General features: G+C 48.3%; 1 long non-coding RNA gene across 1 annotated transcript in view; it reads left to right on the forward strand.

The window, feature by feature from the left end:
- LOC147100992 (uncharacterized) overlaps positions 1-12,004 on the forward strand; it is a 71,981-nt gene extending 59,977 nt beyond the window's left edge. The window contains exon 5 of the long non-coding RNA XR_015073429.1: positions 11,922-12,004. This is a non-coding gene — a long non-coding RNA (uncharacterized LOC147100992). The remainder of the gene's footprint in view (positions 1-11,921) is intronic.
- Positions 12,005-16,610: the final 4,606 nt, after the last annotated feature.

A 16,610-nucleotide genomic window follows, 5' to 3' on the forward strand; every position in this document is an offset into this window, starting at 1 on the left:
GAGTCTGTGTCTGCGGAACTGTACCCCAGTGAGAGTCAGTGTTTGCGGAACTGTACCCCAGTGAGAGTCAGTGTCTGTGGAACTGTACCCCAGTGAGAGTCAGTGTCTGCGGAACTGTACCCCAGTGAGAGTCAGTGTCTGTGGAACTGTACCCCAGTGAGAGTCAGTGTCTGTGGAACCCGTACCCCAGTGAGAGTCAGTGTCTGTGGAACTGTACCCCAGTGAGAGTCAGTGTCTGTGGAACTGTACCCCAATGAGAGTCAGTGTCTGTGGAACTGTACCCCAGTGAGAGTCAGTGTCTGTGGAACTGTACACCAGTGAGAGTCAGTGTCTGTGGAACCCGTACCCCAATGAGAGTCAGTGTCTGTGGAATCTGCTCCCTTATATATGGGTGAAACTAGCAGGCTAGATAAGGGGGAACCAGTGGATGTAGTATATTTGGATTTGCAGAAGGCATTCAATAAGGTGCCACGCAAGAGGTTATTACACAAGATTAGGGCTCATGGGATTGGAAAGAACTTGCATTTATATAGCGCCTTTCACAACCTCAGGACGTCCGAAAGCACTTTACAGCCAATGAAGAACTTTTGAAGTGTAGTCACTGTTATAATGTAGGCAACGCGGTAGCTAATTTGCACACAGCAAGCTCCCACAAACAGCAATGTGATAATGACCAGATAATCTGTTTTTAGTGATGTTGGTTGAAGGATAAATATTGGCCAGGATGCCGGGAAGAACTCCCCTGCTTGTCTTCGAAATAGTGCCATGGGCTCTTTAACATCCACCTGAGGGAGCAGACGGGGCCTCGGTTTAACGTCTCATCCAAAAGACGGCAATATGGATGAGGATTGTTTAATGGACAGAAAACAGAGAATAGGCACAAATGGGTCATTTTCGGGATGGCAGGGTGTAAACTGGTGAGGTGCTGCAAGGGTCAGTGCTGGGACCTCAGCTATTTACAATCTATATTAATGACTTAGATGAGGGGACCAAGTGTAATATATCCAAGTTTGCTGACGATACGAAGCTAGGGAGGGTGGAGGGTAAGAGTGAGGGAGCAAAGGTGGGAGGGGGAGGTTGAGGGGGGAGGGGAGGTTGGGGGGTGGGAGGGGAGGGGGATGGGGTGGAGGGTGAGAGTGAGGGAGTGGAGGTGGGAGGTTGAGGGGGGAGGGGAGGTTGGGGGGTGGGAGGGGAGGTTGAGGGGGGAGGGGAGGAGGATGGGGTGGAGGGTGAGGGTGAGGGGGAACAAGTAGTTTGGAGCAGCAGAGTATCAGTCGGTGCTTTGGGGTCGGAGCAGTGAACGCTGTGAAGCTGACAGGCAAGACTCTTCCCACATCTGTTACCACTGTCTCCAAAAATTGCGACGAGCAGCCTCTGTCTCCCACCAGATGTGTCTCCCTCCCCCCACCCCTTTCCCAATCCTGGCAGCCTCCTCACGGCAGCTGCAGATCTCTGAGGCTTCTGCTTCTGGCTCCATTAGTCAACCGGCGTGGTGAGAGAGCAAGGCGAAGCAGCACCGTGTGTGTGTGTGACAGCTGGCACGCAGGTCCTGTCTTGGGCTGCTATTAATATTCATGTGAGTTATCGAGGGGCTGCGTCCCAATCTCTGACACCACGATCGCTGAGGCCTCGTTCCCCTGCTCCCCGCCCGGCTTGCAGCGGTCCTGCTAACTCGAGTCCCGTGCTTGTACCCAGCCGCCAACAGAACACATATGGCCAAGTGGAAAGGCCTGAGTTCTGTTTTCTTGGGAGCCAGTGGTTGCCAACCCTCTGGGATTGGCCTGGAGTCTCCAGAAATTGAAGATTAATCTCCACGGCGCTGCTGGGAGCCACACTGGGAGAAAAATCACAGCGGCATTAAAAATACTGTGCTATTTTTCCATTTTCTTTGAAGGTTTTTGATTATTAGTGACAAAAAATATTGGAGATGAGGAAAAAAATCTGTTTACAAAGAATGTACAGCACAGAAACAGGCCTTTCGGCCCAACCGGTCCGTGCCGGTGATTATGCTCCACACAAGCCTCCTCCCACCCCTCTTCATCTAACCTCATCAGCATATCCATCTATTCCTTTTTCCCTCGTGTGTTAATCTAGCTTCCCCTTAAATGCATCTGTGCTATTCACCTCAACCACTCCCTGTGGTAGCAAGTTCCACATTCTCTCTGGGTAAAGAAGTTTCTCCTGAACTTCCTATTGGGTTTATTAGTGACTGTCTTATACTTATAGAGAAAATAGCCCTGGACCATTTATTAATTCCCGATAGGAAAGTTTGACTGAGGGAGTGGGGGCGTTTGGGGTGCTGTGCTGTATGGTTCTATGATTATATACTTGCCTTTCATTGAATATATTTAAGGTGGAGATAGAAAGATTTTTGAACGATAAGGGAGTCATGGGTTATGGGGAGCGGGCAGGGAAGTGGAGTTAAGGCCAATATCAGATCAGCCATGATCTTATTGAATAGCGGAGCAGGCTCGAGGGGCCGAATGACCGACTCCTGCTCCTACGTCTTATGTTCCGTTTAACAGGGAGTGGGGACAGAAGATGCCAATGGGATACGATAGGTATTGTTGGCTTACAGTCAACGCAGCTTACAAATTGTCCTCCCACCTTTAAAAGTGTTAAACGGGAAGTGGGGGGTTGGCTGAGCGCAGTGTGTTTGATCAGCAGCCTTGCCCCGATCCTTTCCAAAAACTGTCAGGCAAATTTAAGTTCATCACAAACTAATTCCGTGAAAGCGTATTTCAATCTGACACATTTATGGATTCTTATTTTCTGAGCTGTTTTGTGATCTCGGAACATCTGTGTGATTTATACACCTGAGGGCTGTGCCGAGGCCCTGAAACAATGTGTGTTCGGGTGCTTTCTGCTGAGGGCCAGGGCTCACGTTCCCCTCTACTGCTTTCCAATTTAATGTGTGAAGTACTTTTTTTTTGCTCTGTTTTTTTTCTTTTTTGCTGAAGACGGTCTAGAAGCATTTTTATTTACAGCCAGTCTCCTCCCAAAGCACCTCGGGGGAGGTCAGTCCGCCTCTGGCCGCGTTTGAGAGGAGCCAGTTGGTTGAAGTACTGTCCTTTCACCTTGAGGGCTCGAATTTCAACACAGCCTGGGCCAAAAATAAAGGCCTTTCCCCCCCTTGACACCCCTCACTCCTTGCCCTGCTCGCCCTTCCCTCCCCGCCCTTACCCTAGCCGCCCTTCGCAGGCCCCCCACCCCCGGCCCCCCTCTCCGCCCGGCCCCTCATTGCCACCCCCTCCACCGCACTGCCATGTTAGTGCTTGTGACACATTTATAACTCGGCGTGTTAAATCGGCCAAATTCTTCACTTTCACTTAAGTTACTCCATTTAAGGCAGTGGAAAGGGGACAAAAATTGAACAGGAGGAGGGCATTCAGTCCCTCAAGCCTGTTTCGTCATTCAATTCAATCATGGCTGATCTGTATCTTAACCCCATCTACCCACCTTGGTTCTGTAACCCTCAATACTCTTGCCCAACAAAAATCTAACAATCTCAGTTAGAAATTTTCAATTGATCTCCAGACTCATCAGCTTTTCGGGGGGGGGGAGAGTTCCAGATTTCCACTGCCCTTTGTGTGAAGAAGTGCTTCCTGACATCACCCCTGAATGGCCTAGCTCTAATTTTAAGGTTCTGCCCCCTTGTTCTGGACGCCCCCCACCAGAGTAAACAGTTCTCTACCCTATCAACTCCTTTAATCATCTTAAACACCTCGATTAGATCACCCCTTAATCTTCTATACTCAAGGGAATACAAACCTAGTCTATGCAACCTGTCCTCATAATTTAACCTTTTTAGCCCCTTATGTAACTCACTCCTGGGTATCTGTTATTCTATATGTAAACCCCCCGAACTCCTCGATTAGATTCCAGCCTGTAACTCACTCCCGGGTATCTGTTATTCTATATATAAACTACCCCGAACCCCTTGATTAGATTCCAGCCTGTAACTCACTCCCGGGTGTCTGTTATTCGATATATAAACCTCCCCAAACCCCTTGATTAGATTCCAGCCTGTAACTCACTCCCGGGTATCCGTTATTCCATATATAAACCCCCGGGTATCTGTTATTCTATATATAAACCCCCTGATTAGATTCCAGCCTGTAACTCACTCCCGGGTATCTGTTATTCTATATATAACCCCCCCCCCCCGAACCCCTCAATTAGATTCCAGCCTGTAACTCACTCCCAGGTATCTGTTATTCGATATATAAACCCCCCCAAACCCCTTGATTAGATTCCAGCCTGTAACTCACTCCCGAGTATCCGTTATTCCATATATAAACCCCCGGGTATCTGTTATTCTATATATTAACTACACAAACCCGGGGGGTTTATATATGAAATAACAGATACCCGGGTGTGAGTTACAGGCTGGAATCACAGAGAAGCTGTACGTGTTTGAGGGTTTAAAGTGGAGTCTCAGTTACAACCTTGCACTAGACCCTATTTCTAGAATCATAGAATCTTACAGCACAGGAGGCCATTCAGTCCATCGCGCTTGTGCCGGATCTTTGAAAGAGCTGTCCAATTATTCCCACTCCCCCCTGCTCTTTCCCCACAGCCCTGCAAATTGTTCTTTTTCAATTATTTATCCAATTCCGTTTTGAAAGTTACTATTGAATCTGCTTCCACCGCCCTTTCAGGCAGCGCATTCCAGGTCACAACAACTCGCTGCATAAAAATAATTTCTCCTCATCTCCCCTCTGGTTCTTTCTGCTCAAATATTAGATGTAATTTTCCTTTTCTCTCTCTCTCTCTCGCTGTGAGGCATCTCCACATTTCTGATCTGACAGCATCTAATGCACGGATTGTGGCTCATTCTACTGGCTGTGAAAAATCCATCAAATTTCATTGACTCAGTCGGCCTGTAATGAGAAGCGATTTGCATAGTTTGGGCTGATTCTCTCGGTGGCAGTAATTAGCTGCGGGCAAGCTAGCAGCTGTTTCCATGTTATCTCCGCAGGGGCTGTGAGTCCATCCGGCAACTTGTGTTCATCTCACTTGTACCTTTGTCTGAGTTCGCCTCCTTGTATTCTCAACGCCTCTCCTAAAGGTGCTGCCTCTGTGCTGGGGTAGAGAGTCCATGGGCAGTGATCACCCTGCCATACTCCTCATTTGCAAGCCTGGATATAGCGCCTTTCACCACCTCAGGGCGTCCTAAAGCGCTTTACCCAATGAAGTACTTTCAAAATGTAGTCACTGTTGTAATGTAGGAAACACGGCAGACACACACACAGACCTACACACACACACATACAAACACAGACCCACAGACACACAGGCACATACAAACACAGAAACCCACACACACAGATACGGAGAGAGAGACACACACAAGTGCTCAGCCCTGGCTCTCGCAGTTGTCTAAGTTTTTGTGGTTGCTCCGGGGGGCACTCCCTGCTGTTCGGAGAATTCCCGCATCCCTCAGGGTCAGACAGCGTAACAACTAACGCCTGATTAAAGAGACTCAGGCCTGAAATCCGTTTTGTTCTCGCGCCTAGGGAATATTCTCAATCTGAAATTCAAATCCATCTGACGAGACTCTTTCTTTAATCAGTCCCGTCGTTCTGTGTGAAATGTTACAGCACATCAGACACGTCTTTAGATTAGACCGCAACTGTTTAGGAACATTGAAATTAAAATTGTTTTTGCACAATACAGAGTAAAGCTCCCTCTACACTGTCCCCATCAAACACTCCTAGGGCAGGTACAGCACGGGTTAGATACAGAGTAAAGCTCCCTCTACACTGTCCCATCAAACACTCCCAGGGCAGGTACAGCACGGGTTAGATACAGAGTAAAGCTCCCTCTACACTGTCCCATCAAACACTCCCAGGGCAGGTACAGCACGGGTTAGATACAGAGTAAAGCTCCCTCTACACTGTCACATCAAACACTCCCAGGGCAGGTACAGCACGGGTTAGATACAGAGTAAAGCTCCCTCTACACTGTCCCATCAAACACTCCCAGGGCAGGTACAGCACGGGTTAGATAGAGAGTAAAGCTCCCTCTACACTGTCCCATCAAACACTCCCAGGGCAGGTACAGCACGGGTTAGATACAGAGTAAAGCTCCCTCTACACTGTCCCATCAAACACTCCCAGGGCAGGTACAGCACAGGTTAGATACAGAGTAAAGCTCCCTCTACACTGTCCCATCAAACACTCCTAGGGCAGGTACAGCACGGGTTAGATACAGAGTAAAGCTCCCTCTACACTGTCGCATCAAACACTCCCAGGGCAGGTACAGCACGGGTTAGATACAGAGTAAAGCTCCCTCTACACTGTCCCATCAAACACTCCCAGGGCAGGTACAGCACGGGTTAGATACAGAGTAAAGCTCCCTCTGCACTGTCCCATCACACGCTTCCAGGGCAGGTACAGCACGGGTTAGATACAGAGTAAAGCTCCCTCTACACTGTCCCACCAAACACTCCCAGGGCAGGTACAGCACGGGTTGGATACAGAGTAAAGCTCCCTCTACACTGTCCCATCAAACACTCACAGGGCAGGTACAGCACGGGTTAGATACCGAGTAAAGCTCCCTCTACACTGTCTCATCAAACACTCCCAGGGCAGGTACAGCACGGGTTAGATACAGAGTAAAGTTCCCTCTACACTATCCCATCAAACACTCTCAGGGCAGGTACAGCACGGGTTAGATACCGAGTAAAGCTCCCTCTACACTGTCTCATCACACGCTTCCAGGGCAGGTTACAGCACAGGTTAGATACAGAGTAAAGCTCCCTCTACACTGTCCCATCAAACACTCCCAGGGCAGGTACAGCATGGGGTTAGATACAGAGTAAAGCTCCCTCTACACTGTCCCATCAAACACTCACAGGGCAGGTACAGCACAGGTTAGATACCGAGTAAAGCTCCCTCTACACTGTCCCATCAAAGACTCCCAGGGCAGGTACAGCACGGGTTAGATGCAGAGTAAAGCTCGCTCTACACTGTCCCATCAAACACTCCCAGGGCAGTTACAGCATGGGTTAGATACAGAGTAAATCTCCCTCTACACTGTCCCATCAAACACTCCCAGGGCAGGTACAACATGGGTTCGATACAGAGTAAAGCTCCCTCTACACTGTCCCATAAACACTCACAGGGCAGGTACAGCACAGGTTAGATACCGAGTAAAGCTCCCTCTACACTGTCCCATCAAAGACTCCCAGGGCAGGTACAGCACGGGTTAGATACTGAGTAAAGCTCCCTCTACACTGTCTCATCACACGCTTCCAGGGCAGGTACAGCATGGGTTAGATACTGAGTAAAGGTCCCTCTACACTGTCTCATCACACGTTTCCAGGGCAGGTACAGCATGGGTTAGATACTGAGTAAAGGTCCCTCTACACTGTCTCATCACACGCTTCCAGGGCAGGTACAGCACGGTTTAGATACAGAGTAAAGCTCCCTCTACACTGTTCCATTGAACACTCCCAGGGCAGGTACAGCACGGGTTAGCCGAAGGAATAGAGAGTTGTGTATCCAAGTTTGCTGACGACACTAAGTTAGGTGGCACAGAAAACTCTGCAGCCTGGAGCAAAAGGTTGCAAAGGGACATTGATAGATTAAGTGAGTGGCAGATCGAGTTCATTGTGGGGAAGTGTAAGGTCATCCACTTTGGATCGATGAAAGATAGATCAAAAATATTTTCTAAATGGTGAGGAGCAGAGAGATTTAGGAGTCTATGTACAGAAATCAGTAAAAGCTAGTGGAATGGTTGAAAAATTATTAAAAAGGCTAATGGAATGGCCTTTATCTCAAGGGAGCTGGCATACAAAGGGGTGGAAGTTATGTTACAGTTATATAAAGCTCTGGTTAGATCCCATCTGGAGTAACGGCATTCAGTTCTGGGCACCGCACCTCAGGAAGGATATACTGGCCTTGGAGGGGGTGCAGAGCAGATTCACCAGAATGATACGGAGGCTCTAAGGGTTAAATTATGAGGCCAGGTTGCACAGACTGGGCTTGTATTCCCCTCGAGTATAGAAGGTTTAAGGGGTGATCTGATTGAGGTGTTTAAGATGATTAAAGGATTTGATTGGGTAGAGAGAGAAACTATTTCCTTTGGTGGGCGAAGTTCAGAACAAGGGGGCAGAACCTTATAATTAGAGCCAGGCCATTCAGGGGTGATGTCGGGAAGCACTTCTTCACACAAAGGGCAGTGGAAATCTGGAACTCTCTCCCCCAAAAAGCTGATCAGGCTGGAGGTCAACTGAAAATTTCAAAACTGAGATTGATAGATTTTTTTTTGGCAAGGGTATTAAGGGATACAGAACCGAGGCAGGGAAAATGGAGTCAAGATACAGATCAGCCATGATCTAATTGAATTGCGGGACAGGCTTGCGGGGCTAAATGGCCTCCTCCTGTTATTATGTTCCTATCAAGTCTCAGGTGAGACTGGGTAGTGGGGAGTGTCCAAGTGGTGCACAAGAGTGTTTCAGAATGCACCTACCTGAGCAATTCCCCCCTTCCCAATCAAGAATAATGCTTCATAGAATCATAGAAATTTCCAGCACGGAAGGAGGCCATTTTGGCCCATCGTGTCCGTGCCGGCTTCCTAGCGCTACACAAATACTAGCAGAAAGACATATGTTTTTGTAGCACCTTTCACAACTTCAGGACATCCCAAAATGCTTTACAGCCAATTAAGCACTTTTTAATTGAGGTCACTGTTGTAATGTAGGAAATGTTGCAGCCAATTTGCGCACTGCAAGATTCCACAAATAGCAATGAAATAAATGACCAGATAATCTGTTTTGGTGATGTTGGTTGAAGGATCAATATTGGCCCCAGGACATTGGGGAGAACTCCCCTGCTCTGCTTCGAAATAGTGCCATGGGATCTTTTACGTTTACCTGAGAGAGCAGACGGGATCTCGGTTTAACATCTCATCCGAAAGACGGCACCTCCGACAGTGCAGCATTTAAGAGTTGCTGTAAATCTCTCGGCCATTAACTGGCCGGGCGGGGGAACACGGACACAGTCACAGACAGACGTACACACACACACAGATACTTTTTCTTAGGCAGTCCCTCGGAACCGAGGATGACTTGCTTCCACATTAAAAATGAGTTCTCAGGTGACTGATGAGTCCAATGTGGGACCTACAGTCTCTATCACAGGTGGGGCAGACGGTGATTGAATGGGCGGGTGGCTGGGGTGCTTGGGTTGACGTGCGCTCCTTGCACTTGGCTTCCGCTTGCTCCCAGCGAAGAGACTCGAGGTGTTCGGCGCCTTCTCGGATGCTTCTTCTCCACTTTATGCGGTCTTAGGCCAGGGATTCCCAGGTGTCAGTGGGGATGTTGCACTTTTTCAAGGAGGCTTTGAGGGTGTCCTTGAAGCGTTTCCTCTGCCCACCTGGGGCTCTCTTGCCGTGCCGGAGCTCCGAGTAGAGCGCTTGTTTTAGGAGTCTCGTATCGGGCATGCGGACGATGTGACCCGTCCATTGGAGCTGATTGAATGTGGTCAAAGCTTCGATGCTGGGGATGTTGGCCTGAGCGAGAACACTGACATTGGTGCGCCTATCCTGCCAATGGATTTGCAGGATCTTGCGGAGGCAGCGTTGGTGGTACTTCTCCACTGCTTTGAGGTGCCTGCTGTACATGTTCAGTGTACACACAGACACACATACACAGACATATACACACAGACACAGACATATGCACACACACACACAGACAAACACAGACTCCACTGTCATACATGAAGTAACAGGCCAGTCAGGAAAGATAAATACAGTGCAGAGCTGACTGAAAAATAAAATAACCGTAATGGACGACCTCTGACTCCTGTAATAACCGAGGAACTCATAAAACTCCCGTCTGGGGCAATAAATAAATCACAATTATTAATTAGAAAAATGGAAACATTCCCTGTTACTTTCTGGCCTTCAGTGTAAGAATAATGCAAAATATCTCATTCTTGTCAGCTGACCTTTACATGTGGCGAGTGAGAGAGCGATAGTGCTCTGTTCACCTCCGCACCTTGTGTTCTGTTGGTTGTTGACCTTATCGAACCCCATTACAGCTCCCGAGGAGGCCATTTGGCCCATTGTGTCTGTGCTGGCTCTTTGCTAGAACAAGCCAAAACTAATCCCACTGCCAACAACAACAAATTGCATTAATATAGCACCTTTAATGTAGTAACAAAACATCCCAAGGCGCTTCACAGGAGTGATTATCAAACAAAATTTGACACTGAGCCACATAAGGAGATACTAGGACAGGTGAACATAAAAACATAAGAATTAGGAGCAGGAGCCGGCCATTCGACCCCTCGAGCCTGCTCCGCCATTCAATGTGATCATGGCTGAACTTGCACCTCAACTCCACCTTCCCGCCCGATCCCCATATCCCTTGATTCCCTTAATATCCAAAAATCTATCGATTTCTGTCTTGAATATACTCAACGACTGAGCATCCACAGCCCTCTTCGAAAGACTCACAGCCCTTTGAGTGAAGAAATGTCTCCTCATCTCAGTCCTAAAAGGGCGACTCCTTATCCTGAGACTGACCAAAAGCTTGGTCAAAGAGGTAGGTTTTAAGAACAACAACAACTTTTATTTATATAGCGCCTTTAACGTAGTAGAACGTCCCAAGGCGCTGCACAGGAGTTTTATAAGTCAAAAAAAAGGAGCATCTTAATGGAGGAGAGAGGCGGAGAGGTTTAGGGAGGGAATTCCAGAGCTTAGAGCCTCGGCAGCTGAAGGCACGGCCGCCAATAGTGCTACGATTAAAATTGGGGATGCGCAAGAGGCCAGAATTGGAGGAGATCTCAGAGGATCGTTGATCTTACAGAACCCCATTGGAGATTACGGAGATAGGGAGGGGGTGTGGCCATTGAGAGATTTGAAAGCAAGGATGAGAATTTTAAAATCAAGGCGTTGGTGGACCGGGAGCCAATGTGTGCCTTCAGCTCCCTAAACCTCTCCACCTCTCTCGCCTCCTTTATGACACGCCTTAAAAACTACCTCTTTGACTTGTCCTAATATCTCATGTGGCTCGATGTCAAATTCTGTTTGATAATCGCTCCTGTGAAGCGCCTTGGGACATTTTACTACGTTAAAGGCGCTATATAAATGCAAGTTGTTGTTGTTCAATCAGTGTCTCTAAATAAGGCTCTGATTGGTGTATGACGAGCAATTGAGACCAGATGGTCTGAGTTTCTATTCCCAGTTGCTGCCAGAATGGTACCCGGGATGAGGGACTTCAGTTATGTGGAGAGACTGGAGAAGCTGGGATTGTTCTCCTTAGAGCAGAGCAGGTTAAGAAGATTTGATTGGGGTGTTCAAAATCATGAAGGGTTTTAATAAGAGTAAATAAGGAGAAACTCTTTCCAGTGGCAGAAGGATCGGTAACCAGAGGACACAGATTTAAAGTGATTGGCAAAAGAACCAGAGGGGGAAATGAGGAAAAAGTTTTTTACGCAGCGAGTTGTTGTGATCTGGAATGCGCTGCCTGAAAGGGCGGTGGAAGCAGATTCAATAGTAACTTTCAAAAGTGAATTGGATAAATACTTGAAAGGGAAAAATTTGCAGGGCTACGGGGAAAGAGCAGGGGGAGTGGGACTAATTGCCGGCACAGGCATGATGGGCTGAATGGCCTCCTTCTGTGCAGCATGATCCTACGATTCTATGTGTTAGCTGGGGTGACACTAGAGGAGCAAAATTGGCCTCAGCACCCCCATGGGCTAGAGGGGGCAGAAATCGATGGGTGTTTCCCACCCCAGCGACCCCTGCTGGGAGTGCACATGGTGGGGACGTCAGATGAGCACAGGATTGGGGTCAGCTGCCTCTGTTCTGTTTAAAAAGTAAGTAAACGGGGGGGATTGTGTCCTTTTGACTTTCTTCCACGAGTTCGAGATGGTTTGGTAAAATATTTCTCCATTACTCTCCAGATCGAGGCCTTTGACAGACTGTGGACTGAACCTTGGCTGTGAATCCAAGAGGTCAAACCTCCCCCAGGCTGGAAGGGTTCCCAACCCTGCTTGGACAGACTCCTGGAGGTTCCTTCAAATGACCGCCCGACCCCCACACTCCCGCCATTGGCTGCCCGACACGCCCATCCTCCTCCCCACGGCCAATCGGAAAGCGAATAGGCTCTTCGTTACCCGATTGGATGATTCTTGACTGCCTCGTTTCCCATCTCCGATATTTTTTGTAACTAATAAATGAAAGTTTTCACAGAAAAAAAAAATACAATTTTTTTTAACGCACCTATAAATTTTCTCCTGGCTTTTTGCTCCCAGCCGTGTCCCGGAGATTAATTTTCAATTCCTGGAGGTTCCAAGGCAATACTGGAGAGTTGGCAACCCTTACTTTGTGACCACGTCTCCCGATCTGCTGTGTCACTACTAATGACCGTTTTTTGCCTAATTGATCTAAAAGTTGGCATTGCTGAATATTGTTCAAATATTACATTTGCTGAATCGCTGTTGCTTTATGAACCATTTATTTCCGCCTTTGGTAGCTGGTCACGAGGGCATGCTTTTAATACACAGTGTTCAGTGCTCCTTCCTGGGAAGTGCAGGTGTGTGAGGGCAGTACCGGCCTCTGATGCCCCCTATGGTCCAACAGCTGGCCAACATGAAGAATGGCTCCCCAGGCTAAGCTAGCAGAGGGAACGAGGGGAACTGTATCCAAGGAAGAAAAAGAAAGAACTTGCCTTTCTACAGCGCCTTTCACGACCTCAGGACGTCCCAAAGCGCTTCACAGCCAATGAAGTACTTTTTGAAGTGGAGTCACTGTTGTAATGTAGGAAACGCGGCAGCCAATTTGCGCACAGCAAGCTCCCACAAACAGCAATGTGATAATGACCAGATAATCTGTTTTTAGTGATGTTGCTTGATGGATAAATATTGGCCCAGAGCACTGGGGAGAACTCGCCTGCTCTTCTTTGAAATAGTGCCAAGGGATCTTATACATCCACCCGAAAGGGCAGTTTAAAGTCTCATCCGAAAAACGGCACATCTGACAGTGCAGCGCTCCCTCAGTACTGATCCTCTGACAGTGCAGCGCTCCCTCAGTACTGCCCCTCCGACAGCGCAGCGCTCCCTCAGTACTGATCCTCCAACAGTGTGGCGTTCCCTCAGTACCGCCCCTCTGACAGTGCGACGCTCCCTCAGTACTGCCCCTCCGACAGTGCGGCGCTCCGTCAGTACTGATGCTCCAACAGTGCGGCGCTCCTTCAGTACTGCCCCTCCGACAGTGCGGCGTTCCCTCAGTACTGCCCCTCCGACAGTGCGGCACTCCCTCAATACTGCCCCTCCGACAGTGCGGCGCTCCCTCAGTACTGCCCCTCCGACAGTGCGGCGCTCCCTCAGTACTGCCCCTCCGACAGTGCGACGCTCCCTCAGTACTGCCCCTCCGACAGTGCAGCGCTCCCTCAGTACTGCCCCTCCGACAGTGCAGCACTCCCTCAGTACTGCCCCTCCGACAGTGCAGCGCTCCCTCAGTACTGCCCCTCCGACAGTGCAGCACTCCCTCAATTCTGCACTGGGAGTGTCGGCCTGGATTATGTGCTCAAGTCTCTGGAGCGGGGGCTTGAACCCACAACCTTCTGACTCAAAGGCGTCAGTGCCTCATGAGAGGAAAAGGAGAACATTGAGGTAAAAGGGCTTAGAACTGCCACAATACTCAATTGCCGCCCCCCTCCACCAACCCCATAGTTTCTTTGATCCATATTTCCGAAAGAGCCAATTATCAAGCTCCCTCAGAGACCACAGTGAAACCAGGAAATAAATGGAACGCTGCTGCCACCTATGGGCATGTAAGCAGAAGCACTTACAAGCCAAGAGTGCAAAGCACACAGGAACAGGAGGAGTCCATTTACCCCTCGAGCCTGCTCCGCCATTCAATGAGATCAAGGCTGATCTGCGACCTAATTCCATATACCCACACTTGGACCATATCCCTTAATCCCTTTGGTTAACAAAAATCTATCAATCTCTAGCATCAATTGCTGTTTGCGGAAGAGAGTTCCAAACTTCTACCACCCTTTGTGTGTAGAAGTGTTTCCAAATTTCACTCTTGAAAGGTCTGGCTCTAATTTTTAGACTATGCCCCCTAGTCTTAGACTCCCCAACCAGCGGAAATAGTTTCTCTCTATCTACCCTATATGTTCTCCTTAATATCTTGAAAACTTTGATTAAATCACCCCTTAATCTTCTACTCTCACCTTGGGTGGATTTGCTCTATTATCCAATCAGGAATGGACCAGGTATGCTGGGCCCCTTTAAGAAGTGTTTTCCTGTCAACACTGCTTGCTGCAAACTTACTCTCGTGCATCATCAAGGTTCTGTCGCGTTACGTTCTGGGCTGGTTTACACTTGAATCCTGACTCTTATTTTCTTCTGCAGAGACCACTTGCACGCAGTAGCTATTCTGCTGGCTCCGCACCTCCCTGTCGTCTTAAACATGGAGCTCTGTTGGCTCTTTACTTACATTAGAACTGTAGTCCAGGAGAGACCGTTCAAAGTTGGAGTTATACTGCACTTGGTGTGAATACCTAGAGTGAGGCTGTCACAACATCAGTTTGTGTTCACACTGTGCGCAGTATAGCTCCAGCTTTAGTACGCTCCATATTTCCCTGCGGTTACGCTGGTACTTTTGCACCATCTGTGTTCAAAGCTGCCTCGGAGAGATGCAGAAGTGGTTGCATAACTGCAACCTAGTTTCAGTTAGACTACAAACATGAGACACAAGAGAGGCCGATTCCAGTGTTAGGGTCTCAGATATGAGGAAAGAGTCGTGATACTCTCAGACTGGGAAAGAGGCGCCTGAGAGATGATCTTATAACGGAATATAAGATAGCGAATTAGATGGAAAAAAGTAAACCTGGAATATTACTTTAAAATAAACAGTGGGAGTAGGACATCCGGAAATACAACAACTTGTATTTATATAGCGCCTTTAACATAGTAAAACGTCCCACGGCGCTTCACAGGAGCGATTATCAAACAGAATTTGACACCGAGCCACATAAGGAGATATTAGGACAGGTGGCCAAAAGCTTGGTCAAAGAGGTAGGTTTTAAGGAGCATCTTAAAAGGAGGAAAGAGAGGCAGAGAGGTTTAGGGAAAAAATTCCAGAGCTCGGGGCCCAGGCAGCTGAAGGCACGGCCGCCAATATGTGGGACGAAGAATATTGGGGATGCGCAAGAGGCCAAAATTGGAGGAGCGCAGAGATCAATGACGGACAGGAAAAGACCCTGAGGTCCATCCAGCCTGTCCCATACAACTGCGATGCCTCGTGCGTGACAATATATAGACTCCCCACCCCACCCCACCCCGAGACCATGTGATCTCCCGGAAGAGGCGAAAAATGTCAACACACTTGGTGAAGGGTGGCTGTGAGATAATATATACCTTTACTGAAGAGACTTTGCACCAACTCGACACTGGGCGTGAAAGTGCCCTTGCTGATATATATTATGCTGCTGCAACTGAAATCAGTGGAAATAAAACCGGGCAGTTTGTACAACACGAAAAGCCAGTTTCACACCCGGGTGACAATCTATCCCCTACAAGTCGATGTTCTCTGTGAACGAGCGAGATTGCAGGTTAGCCGGGATGGTGGTCTGGGCAGTAACCACCTCCTCAGTCGCTCGAGCTCATCAATTGATCGATAGGCTGCAACGTCAGAGCAGTCAGTGGGTGTTACACGCAAGCCCCTTCTGTCTGTCGCCAGCTCCTGTGTGAATTGTAACCAGTTTATCCCCATTCCCTCACCCACCCTCCACCCCACCTTCACTGCAGCAACAGGCACAATGTTCCCTTTGTCCCCGCACTGTGAAACTATTCATGGAATCAAATTGGACCCTTAATTTATTGAATGTTATTTCAAGTGGAACACTGGTGAATGAAAGAGGTTTCATCAACCATAGCAGTCTGGAGCTGAGAAATAATAAGAATCTTTTAACACTTTCTGGGCAGTTTGGCTTAGTGGATAGCAATCTCATCTCTGGGCCAGTAGTTTGGGGGTTCAAGCCCCATTTAAATGCATAATCTAAGCCGTAGATATTGGTCATGGAGGGCTGCAGCGCAGATTCACCAGAATGATACCGGGGTTTAGAGGGTTAAGTTATGATGACAGATTGCCTAGACTAGGCTTGTATTCCCTGGAGTTCAGAAGATTGAGGAGTGATCTAATTGAGGTGTTTAAAATGTTAAAAGGAATTGACAAGCTGGATAGAGAGAAACTGTTTCCTCCAGTGGAGGAGACCAGAACAAGGGGGAGATAATCTTAAAGTTAGAGATACGTCATTCAGGGGTGTTGTCAGGAAGCACGTCTTCTCACAAAGGGAAATCTGGAACTCTCTCCCCCAAAAGGCTGTGGATGCTGGGAGTCAATTGGAGCTTTCAAGACTGAGATCGACAGATTTTTGTTGGGTGAGGATATCAAGGGATACGGAGCAAAGGTGGGTAATTGGAGTTGAGGTACAGATCAGCCAGGATCTAATTATCGAGGGAATGAATGGCCTCCCCCTGTTCCTCAGACACTTCAATGCAGTACTGGAGGAGAGGGTCCATATTTTAAACTGAGCCCCTGTTAATGGATGTTAATCGCTATGTTGGAAGAAGCCTTGG

The sequence above is a fragment of the Somniosus microcephalus genome, chromosome 24, assembly GCF_052327205.1.
Source record: "Somniosus microcephalus isolate GS21.2 chromosome 24, FLI_Smic_1.0, whole genome shotgun sequence".
Taxonomy (NCBI): domain Eukaryota; kingdom Metazoa; phylum Chordata; class Chondrichthyes; order Squaliformes; family Somniosidae; genus Somniosus; species Somniosus microcephalus.